The 10,211-nt window shown below is 37.5% G+C and overlaps 1 non-coding gene across 1 annotated transcript; it reads right to left on the reverse strand.

Annotated features, from left to right (window-relative positions):
- Window positions 1-615: 615 nt before the first annotated feature.
- On the reverse strand, window positions 616-719 carry LOC132655490 (U6 spliceosomal RNA). The gene has a single exon (XR_009593298.1). It is a non-coding gene; the product is annotated as a U6 spliceosomal RNA (small nuclear RNA).
- Between the last annotated feature and the right edge of the window lie 9,492 nt (window positions 720-10,211).

Raw genomic sequence — 10,211 nt, forward strand, 5'->3', positions numbered from 1 at the left:
GTTCCCACATCAAAGGGAGGTGATCAAAGATCCAGTCACTGAGTGCATTTTAGAGACAGTCCCTGTTCCCCTTATTGGGGAACTCACTTGGATACTGAGCTGATATGGGCTACATCTGAGCAGGGGGTCTAGGTTATCTGGATATATCCATGAATAGGTACACCTAAAAAAGCTAAGCAAGAAGGAGGACCTTGGGTAAGATGATCAATCCTCACTCAGAAAGACAAATAGGATGGACACTGGAAGAAGGAGAAAACAGGAAACAGAAAAGGAGCCTGTCTACAGAGGAACTCTGAAAGACTCTAGCCAGCAGTGTATCAAAGCAGATGCTGAGACTCATAACCAAACTTTGGGCAGAGTGCAGGGAATCTTATGGGAGAAGGATGATATAGTAAGACCTGGAGAGGACAGGAGCTCCACAAGAAGAGCAACAGAACAAAAAAATCTGGGCCTTGAGTTTTGTTGCTTGTGTTCTTATGCTGAATTCTGGCTATCTGAGCTGTTCTGGTGGTCCTTCCTCTGGGTTCACTGTCTATGTTTCAGTTGGTCCTGGCAGATGAGGAGCAAGCAGAAACATCTCCAAGTGGAATGCTGCTCAGGTGTCCCAGAGGCCTCAAAATTTTGGCACACTTCATGAATATGCATGTCATCCTTGCACGGAGGCCATGCTGATCTCTGTATCGTTCCAAGTTTAGTACATGTGCTGCCTCGGTAAGCACACTACCTTACTCTTATAGATGTGGTCTGTCATTAAACTTGAAGCTCTGTGTCTCAGCTAGACTGGCTGCACAGTGAACTCTGGCATCTGCCTGTGTCTGTTGTTGCAGCTCTGGGGTTATAGGTAGGCATAGCATGCCGAGCCTTTCTGCAGGCGTTGTTAGTCTGAGGTCCTCCTGCGCACAAGGTCAGCACAGTACCAAGTTAGACAACTTCTTACCCTCTACTTTAATGATTTCCTTATTACATCACACTGTCTCCCAAAGTCCAGTGATTTCACAAAGTTCTGTACTAAACATTGTTTAGGTCAGTGTTGTGATTAGCAGGGCATACTTTCTCAATAACAATGCTATCAATAGTTTAGCAAAGATAAAAATTTTCATGAGGCTGTGTCCTGTGTCTTCTCAGTGGCTTATTCTCTACCCTATTGATGACAGCAGGACTCAGCTACAATTGGAAAAATCTAGTATTTCCATCAAAACTGATCAAAATTAAAATAGCCTCTTGTTTGATACCCATACCAATAAAATAAATATGTGTTTAATCACTAATTATTAAATATTCAAAGTGAACAATTGCAAATAAAATCATATAAGTCCAGGAGTGTTGGCATTAGCAGGGGCAAATTATGAATATAAAATCATATTTCTTAGGTTGTTTATTTTATTCACCAGAAAAAGTCAAGTATTATTTGCTTCCATATAACTGAAATATGCTTCCATTTATACACATCTGTTTCTTTTTTTTTTATTTTAAACTTCATCTAAATTACAGGGAACATTTAGGTTCCTTGCTCATCTTACTTGAAACACAGATATTTTACTTATAAACCTTGAGTCACTTAAATATGTTCTTTATTTCCACACTCAACTGAATTTTTATAAACTCTAAATTTACATGACTATGCAGAGCATATCACCACTAGTGCTTTGAGCACATGTTCACCCATGGACACTAATATCCCCCCCCTTTGTCTGGCTAGAGATAAAGAGCAACATTTTATATTTCCTATTTACTCTGGCCTTTTCTAAAAAGTTAATAATCATGAATTTACAGTCACCCTAAAAACCACAAATACCTTTTTCAAAATTTAAATCATATATAAAGTATATTTTGAGCCAAAAAAAAATAAGTGATTCATTTAAGATAAAATGTGACCAAAAGAGTATGATTGTATTAACTAAGGAGAAATTCCCCCTCTCCACTGAGCCTACTTTATTCATATTGAAAGGAAAGGAGAGAAATATCCTGAAAGCCAAGGACAAACCAGTAGACAGCAGGGGGCACTGGAAAGAGAAGATTCAAACAGTGAGTTTACTGATTCCTAGAGGGTAATGAGCAGTTATTCAAATTGTCTTTATTTCCATTTATTTGGAAGGGGCAGGACATTTCCTATCACCAACTTTTTGAGTTGACTTACATATTAAGATCATAGCAGCTTGTACTTGCCTGTGCCATCTATATGCTTTCTTCCTACTCTATAAGCTCTTTTTATACTCACCTAATACTCACCTACTGAGGTGAGTATTAATATTACCCCTAAATCACATAAATGAGAAGCAGAAGCAGGAGAAATTACACATTCTAAAGAGATTCCAGCTTAGCTCACTGACCCCAAGAATTCTTAAACACTGTAATATGCTCTAACCTGAGTCCAAAAAAATGCCTTCTGAGTAATTGGTTAGTATATGAAGAAAGAGAAAAATGATAATCAACTTACCTAAGTATGTGAGAGGCTCATAGACAGTAGCAGGAAACTGTCCCATGAGCACTTAGGTCAAATTCACCATCTCTGTTGTTCCCATATATTTTAGCATTTCTCTCTCCTTACATTCCCCTCTCTCTTGAGCACTGCCTGGTTCAGGTGTTCACATATTTGCACCTGACTCTAAGTAAGTCTTCATATGCTGCCAGAGATTTCTGAGACATAATTTGATCACACTGGCGCCCTGCTTCAATGTCCTTCAAGAGTCTCCCTCTGTTACAGGGATAAGTCTAAATGCCTCTTCATTTAGCAGAATCTAGTTAATCAGAAGATTCAATATCCTTGGGCCCAGTGATTCCACAGCCTGCTATTTCCCTAGATAACCTATTTCCAGATGCTCAAGGAGACAGAAATGTACAAGGCTGCATCCTTGATAAGAACAAACCATGATAAACATCCAAAATACCTCTTTGGCAAAGCAGTAAAACAGGGGGAAAGTGTGTTGTTTCAGTAACAAAGTACTTTGTAGCATTTCATTTTTATCTCTGACAAGTAAAAGTTGCATATTTTATGAGATACAACAAAAACTTTGAAAGGAAGCTTGTGCTGTGAATGAAGCCAATGTTAGCATGGCTTTCTGTAATCATGCTATTTATGATGAGGAATAGTTCTCTGAGCATTTTCAAGCATATGAGATGCCGTTTTTAACATCAGTTGCCATGTAGTGCCATTCATCAAGTAGTACTCCTAATGGTAACTTTACAGACTTTGGTTGACGTCAGTCTAACCTCTCCCAGACCACAGCTCGTAGGAACCAATGGTCTCCATTTCATTCCTACTCCTTTCACTTTTTAGCACATGTGAAATCAAGTGGAAACTGTCTCTTTTTGTCTGGTATATTTTACCTGACAGTATGGACTATAGCGTATCCATATTGTCACAAGTGATGGAATTCCCATTTTGTCTGAAGTTGAACTATATTCCACTGAGCAAATATAAACACTGCATTTTTATATAACATATTGTTTATTTAGTGCTTGTCATTTGTTTATTTATTTGTATATTATATGTATGTGTCTTTTATGTGCATGTATATACGTGTGTCACATGGTGTTTGGTGTCCACAGAATACAGAGGGCATTAGTTCTCTAGAACTGGTGCTATATACAGTTGTGAGACACTATGTGGGAGCTGGGAACTCTACCTCGTCTTCTTCAAGAAAAGCGAGTGCCCTTAATCATTCAAACCTCTCTCCAACCTCATTAAATAGCATTTTAAATGAAGGTGTTGGGTTTACAAAAAAACAAAAAACCAAACAAAAAAACATGCAAATACTTTTCAAATGCATATATATAAATTCTGATAGCTACATGCAATCTATGAATTGGTAAATCCTTTTATATAATGTTTAGCATTATATTGATGTACAGTTAATGTAATGATAATGGAATATTGATTAACTATAGTGATGAAGAAAAAACATAAATGAAGAGTTGTATTGCATTTTCTTTTAAGTGTATTTTAACTCAAATTGTAGGTTGTGTGTCAAAAATCTATAATTTCTTATGTTGCATTGAAATGAGTTGCTTACCTTTCCATAAAAATATCTTGCCTTCGTCATCTCTTAAGTATGCACTACCTAATACAGACATATCAAAAGAGGGACATGTCTTCCTCAAATAAGTGAAGTTTCCTACTACAATGCTCTACTTCTAGAGGAGTCATTCAGGAAGTAATATCTGTGAGTGAACGTTAGCATTTCATTATAGGGTCACTTTGCTGACTATATCAGGCTTGGGTGATTGTAGGGTTCCCAGTCCACAGACTTTCAGAGCTGACTGTATTTAGTTCATTCTTCCCACAAAGGACTGGAAGGGATCCATGCTCCTATTCACTTTTATGTACCTGCTAGATATTTGCTGAAAAGTGATAAATCAAACAAACCTATGGGAGTGTAGAGTCTGTGATGTCGGGGCGGGCCCTGTTTCTCATGGTTTTGAGATATACATGGTGCCTATAACATCCTCCTCCAGTTCAGAAGTCTTTCTAAGCCTGTCACATGTGAGAGGGAAATGGCCCACATGCCTTCAGATAGGCTGGCACATTTGTCATCAAAACCATCGCACGAGTAGAAATGCATTTCTCATTTATTTTACATATGTTACTTTTTATTCATTTCCAAAGGATAGAATAATGCATTCCATTATTTTTTCTCATTTGAATTTATGTATTTTTTTAAAACATGCTTTGTTTATTTACTTAGTGTGTATTTGTGTGTGTTTAGATCCAGTGTACGTGTGTATGACTGGAGGCCAGTGGTTGACTCTGAGTGTGTTCCTCTGTTTTGTCCACCTTAGCTGTTGACCTGGGATATCTCATTCAATCTGAAACTCATCCATTCAGCTTCGTTATGGTGGCTAGCTCTTTTTTAAAAGTACAATTGGTGATTAAAAAATAAATTAAAACTTTAAAATTTTGTTTGAAAATATCATACATGATTACTATGTTTGTACAATTTCTACCCCTCTATTTAACCTATGAAATCCTCTAGGTACTATACCCCATTAAAGGTAAGTGTAACTCCCAGTTCACATCAAAGAAGCTTCTTCTCTCTGCAGTAGACAAAGAACATTCTAGAAATCCACAGGTGATCAAGATGCAAAGAAAAACTGACTGGATGAGGGAGAGGCAACACCAACCGAACCACCTCTACCTAAGCTCAGGAAACTATTAAAAACAGATGGAAAAATTGTAAGGATCGGTACTATTCTTTTGTAAGAATCTCTCTCTCTTTCTCTCTTTCTCTTCCTCCCTACATCCCTACCTTCCTCCCCACTGCCCTCCCTTACCTCTCCCTCCTGCCCTCCTTTTCCAACACATTCAACTTTTTACATGGTTTCTGGGGTTGGGACTCAGGACCTCATGCTCATGGTGTAATGGAACGAAGCACTTACCCAACTCCAAGTTATATGGTTTTGGCATTTCACTATTTTAATGTATTTAGAAATCCCAAAACTTGGGTTGAATGGTCTTGACACACACAACTGATCTAATGTGAAATATTATTATTAAGCATAAATAATAAGCATAAATTTGTGTTTTCACATTAAAGATCAAATATGACACTCACATTTATGAAAACATTAAAAAAAACTGCGTTTTGATTTCTCAGTATTTACAAACACTATAACATGACCCTATTAATCTAGCATTAAAGCCTACCATCTACTTTAAAACAACAGAAAATAAACTGCTCTTTGCCTCCAGGTCTCCCCCTTGTGGTTGAGGACACCTTCATCCTTAAGGACTTCCACAGTCCTTATCCCATGCTCTTAACAATTAAACACTACTTGGTTTTTTCCTGAAATTCATGACATGACAGGTACCCACTTCTCCTCCTTAAAAATCATCTGATGACTGTTCTTGTTACTCAGAGGAAAGGCAGAGTCCACAGCACAGCACGGAACAAAGGACCCTACATTGCTTGCTTCCTTCCCTACTTTCTCCAGTCTCTGCCCCAGCTCTGGTTTCTCATTTTCCACTCAGTGAAGCTTCTACTCTTCATTCCCATTCTCTTTGTACCTGTTTCTTTAACTTAGAACATAAGTTCTTAAAGAACCTTGCCCAAAATTTACATTTCCATTGGGAACCCTTCAGATAAAATCATCTGATTTAAAATACCACAGCTCTCCCTATTCTTTTAGTTGAATTTCACTTTCTCTACATTCTTTATTGTCAGTCACATAAATCAATAGGTGCACATAGGTGCATGCATGTGCATACAAGAACAAACATTAAGTTGTTGTTTGATTGTCCCTAAAATAAAGTGGCTTTTTAAAATAGGACATGGTCTTCAAGTCTTTGTTTGCCTTTACTAAAACATACAATGACTAATATAAGAGTTCAAAAATTACCTGTTGCATGAAATATGAAATCATAGATGGATGAATAAACTCACACAGCACACACAGGCAGGAGCTTCATTCTCAAGGAATCATTCCTGTCCTTTGGATTTGATATGCCCTGTATATAGTTAAATCAAGAATTCAAGTTGATCTCCTTTAATTTTCTTATTGTTCTAGCAAGGACTTCAAGAACTATGTTGAAGAAATATGGAGAGAGTGAGCAGTCTTGCCTTGTCCCAGAGTTTAGTGGGATTGATTTAAGTTTCTCTCCATTTAGTTTGATGTTGGCTACAGGTTTGGTGTATATTGCCTTTACTCAAGGGGATTCAAATCAGAAAGGAAGAGGTCAAAGTATCACTATTTGCAGATGATATGAGACTATACATGAGTGACACCAAACATACTACCAGGGAACTCCTACAGCTGATAAACACCTTTAGCAAAATGGCTGGATACAAAATTAACAAAATAAATAAATAAATAAATAAATAACTCTCCTGTATACAAAAGACAAATGGGCTAAGAAAGAAATTAGGGAAACAACACCCTTCACAATAGCCACAAGGGACACAAAGTACCTTGGTGTATCACTAACCAAGCAAGCCAAAGACTTGTATGAAACAAGAACAAAAACAAACAAAACAACAACAAAAACAATCTCACATCTCTGAAGAAAGAAATAGAAGATATCAGGAGATGGAAGGATCTCCCATGTTTCTGGCTTAGCAGGATTAACAGAGTAAAAATGGCCATCTTACCAAAAGCAGTCTATAGATTCAAGGCAATTCTCATTAAATTATCAACACAGTTCTTTACAGATGTTGAAGTCTCCGGCCTCAGGTGTATCACCAGTTCATTCCTGGCTAGGTCATTCAGCATGGCTCTCTAATGTAGTTTATAGCCCTCTCCCAGTCTTAGTATCTTGCCTAAGTCTGGCTTTGGTACAGCAGGTTTGTTTGTTTTTTTCTCCCCTGTAATGTCCAGCTCTGCAGGGGACCAAATTTGCTGGGATATCCAAACTGTAGACATCAGTCTTGGAGAATTTATTCTTTATCTTTTGCTGTGTTCAAACACATCTCTTTCTTATGTTTTCTCATCGGTTTAATTACCTGAGAGTAATTAGGAAGCTTGTCTCACTATTAAAATTGAAAATTTTCATAACTGTGTCTTCTCCTCAGTTATGGTCTGTGCTATCAGTCTATAAACTCACAAAAATACCCTCCCCCATTTTATTTTTTAATTCCCTAATCTCTTAATCTTTAGGCTTTTAATTAACACACAAGAATAATTTGAGGTACTTCTTTGGGTCTTTCAGAGTTATTAACTCAATCATCTATGCTAATTTGTAGGAGAAAGGCATGGCATTTATCGTGTAAATAAGGATGGGGAGACTCAGATTCCTGAAGCACCTTCCCCAGAGTTCCACAACTTGAACATTTGTACGTTTAGCTGATTTGCTCTAACTTTGTTTTCTGAATCGATAATCCATTACTAAGAACTGTAAGAGATCTTGGTTATAAATATTGCCCCCAGTTTTCAAGCATGGTAAAATTTCAACAACATTTACTACAATTAATATCCTCATCTTTTATTGTTATTATTATTTATAATGTCCTTATCTTAAGTTACCCACTTAAATTTGTGTTTCAGTGGTCTTGCACAGTATCCTTTTTGTACATGTTACTGAGCTCAGTGCCTCATACATGCTAGGAACATGATCTCAACTAAGTTCAATCCCATATCCATCTCCTATATATGTGGACTCAAGAATCAGGAAAAAAAATGGATTAAAAAATACCATTAACTACTATAACTTATTTTATATTCAGGACCAAACACTTAACAGTTTTTATTCTCAGCACTTGGATGAGTTATGAGCCTCTGATTTGACTTTTTTTTTTTTCCTGCTAAAAGAGGCTTCTCTTCTGCCTCAGCATGAGAGCATCAACAGTCTTTTGGCATAAACATAAGTACTTACAAGGCAGTTTAAATTCATGCCCATTAGTAAAGCATCAAGAGCAGCTTCCTCAATGCAGTCTCCATAGGCTTTTGATAAACTTTTAAGTACCTGACATGTATTCCTTTCTAGGTAATGGACTTCAGGTCCAATTGAGAGTTGGTTATGTCAGAATCAGGCATACCACTATTCCACCAGTGGATATATCTTGTTATGCAGGTGAAGCTTGTAATAGAGAGGATGACAAACTGGGCTAGATTTTTGATGATTTTTCTCTCCCAACATTTTGCAAAACACCTTCCAAGCCTATAAATGTCACAATGGAAGAAATTTCTACATCAGTTCCAGCTAGATCTTTCTGTTGGTATCTACAGCATGTATTCATTTCAGAACTAGAATCTTAATTACCTACTTCCACATGACAGCCAAGAACACTTATAACACCCAGTATTATGTTGGAATCCTCTATGTATACCGTGGCAAACAAATCATAGGGAGGTGTCCTACATCTGCCACTAAAATTTTTCTTAATAACCTGCACTTTCTTTGGGACAGCATCATCCACCCATGCAAGCAAGCCCTGTACAACCTGCTTATTTTTAAAAATTTATTTATTTTTATTCAATTAACACCCTGATTGTGGACCTATCACTCCTCAACTCCTAGCCCAACCTTTGTCCTTCCCCATCTCCCCCCTATTCCTCAGAAAAGGGGAGCTCGCTTTTCCATCCACTTCTGTTCATCAAGTTGCATCAGGACTAGCCATGTCCTCTTTTCCTGTGTCCTGGCAAGGCAGTCCATCCAGGGAGAAGTGATCAAAAAGCTAGCAAGTGAGTCCATTCCAATGTAGTTCCCAATTTCCTTACTAAGGAACACAAATGAAGCCTAAGTTGCCATTTGCTACAACTTTGTAGGTGGACTATGTCCTGTTCATTAATAATCCTTGGTTGATGCTTCCATCTCTGCGAAGCCCTCTGGGCCCTGGTTAGTTGGCTCTGTTGGTCATCTTGTGGAGTTCCTGTCACCTCCAGGTCCTTTTCTCTTTCTGCCCACTTTTCTATAAGACTTCCTACTCATCACTTAATGTTTGGCTGTGAATCTCAGCATCTGTTTTGAGGTTCTGCTGGGTAGAGCCTCTCTGCAAAGACAGATCTGACAGGCTCCTGTCTACAAACTTAGAAAAATATTGTTCATAGTGTCAACTCTCCAATAGGGTTGGTCTTTGGTTGGGCTAGGCATTGGTTGAGTATTGCCTCAATCTCTGCTCTATCTCTTCTATCTTCATCCCTTCGCATCTTGTAGGTGGGCTAAATTTGTGGTAGACGTTTTCATGGATGGGTTGGTATTCCCCTCCCTCTACAAGGAGACTAGAGGCTAGCTGATCTACCCAAACTACAACCTGCTTTTTAAATGAATCAAAGAAACAAAGAAATAACAAGTTTTAGTTTGCCTATGAGCTAATAGGTTCCTCTATGGTTCTTTCATGTGTCCTTAGTTTTGTTTGTCCTTGCTTTCACCCTGACTTTTCCTGAATGTTCTACTCTATCCCCATTTACACCTTTCACCTCTAGCATTCTTCCTTATCTATTTCCATAAATTTCCATATATTTATTAACCCCTGCCTTTTCTCTCAGCACTTCCTTCAGACATCTTTTCTTACTATTGTCCCATGTAGATACTCACTCTAACATAAACTTAGAAAATTAAAACTATTCATCTAAAATCTACATATGAGTGAGAATATGCAGTATTTGTCTTTTGGGATCTGGGCTACTTCATTCAAAATAATATTTTCCAGTTCCACCCATTTTCATTCACTTTCATTTTGTTTAACGAGGAGAAGAATTATGTTGCCTAAATGTACCACATTTTCATAATTCATTCATCAAATCATAGAAACTTAGAATGAGTTCATTTTCTAGCTATT

Source organism: Meriones unguiculatus, chromosome 7 (assembly GCF_030254825.1).
Source record: "Meriones unguiculatus strain TT.TT164.6M chromosome 7, Bangor_MerUng_6.1, whole genome shotgun sequence".
Lineage (NCBI taxonomy): Eukaryota > Metazoa > Chordata > Mammalia > Rodentia > Muridae > Meriones > Meriones unguiculatus.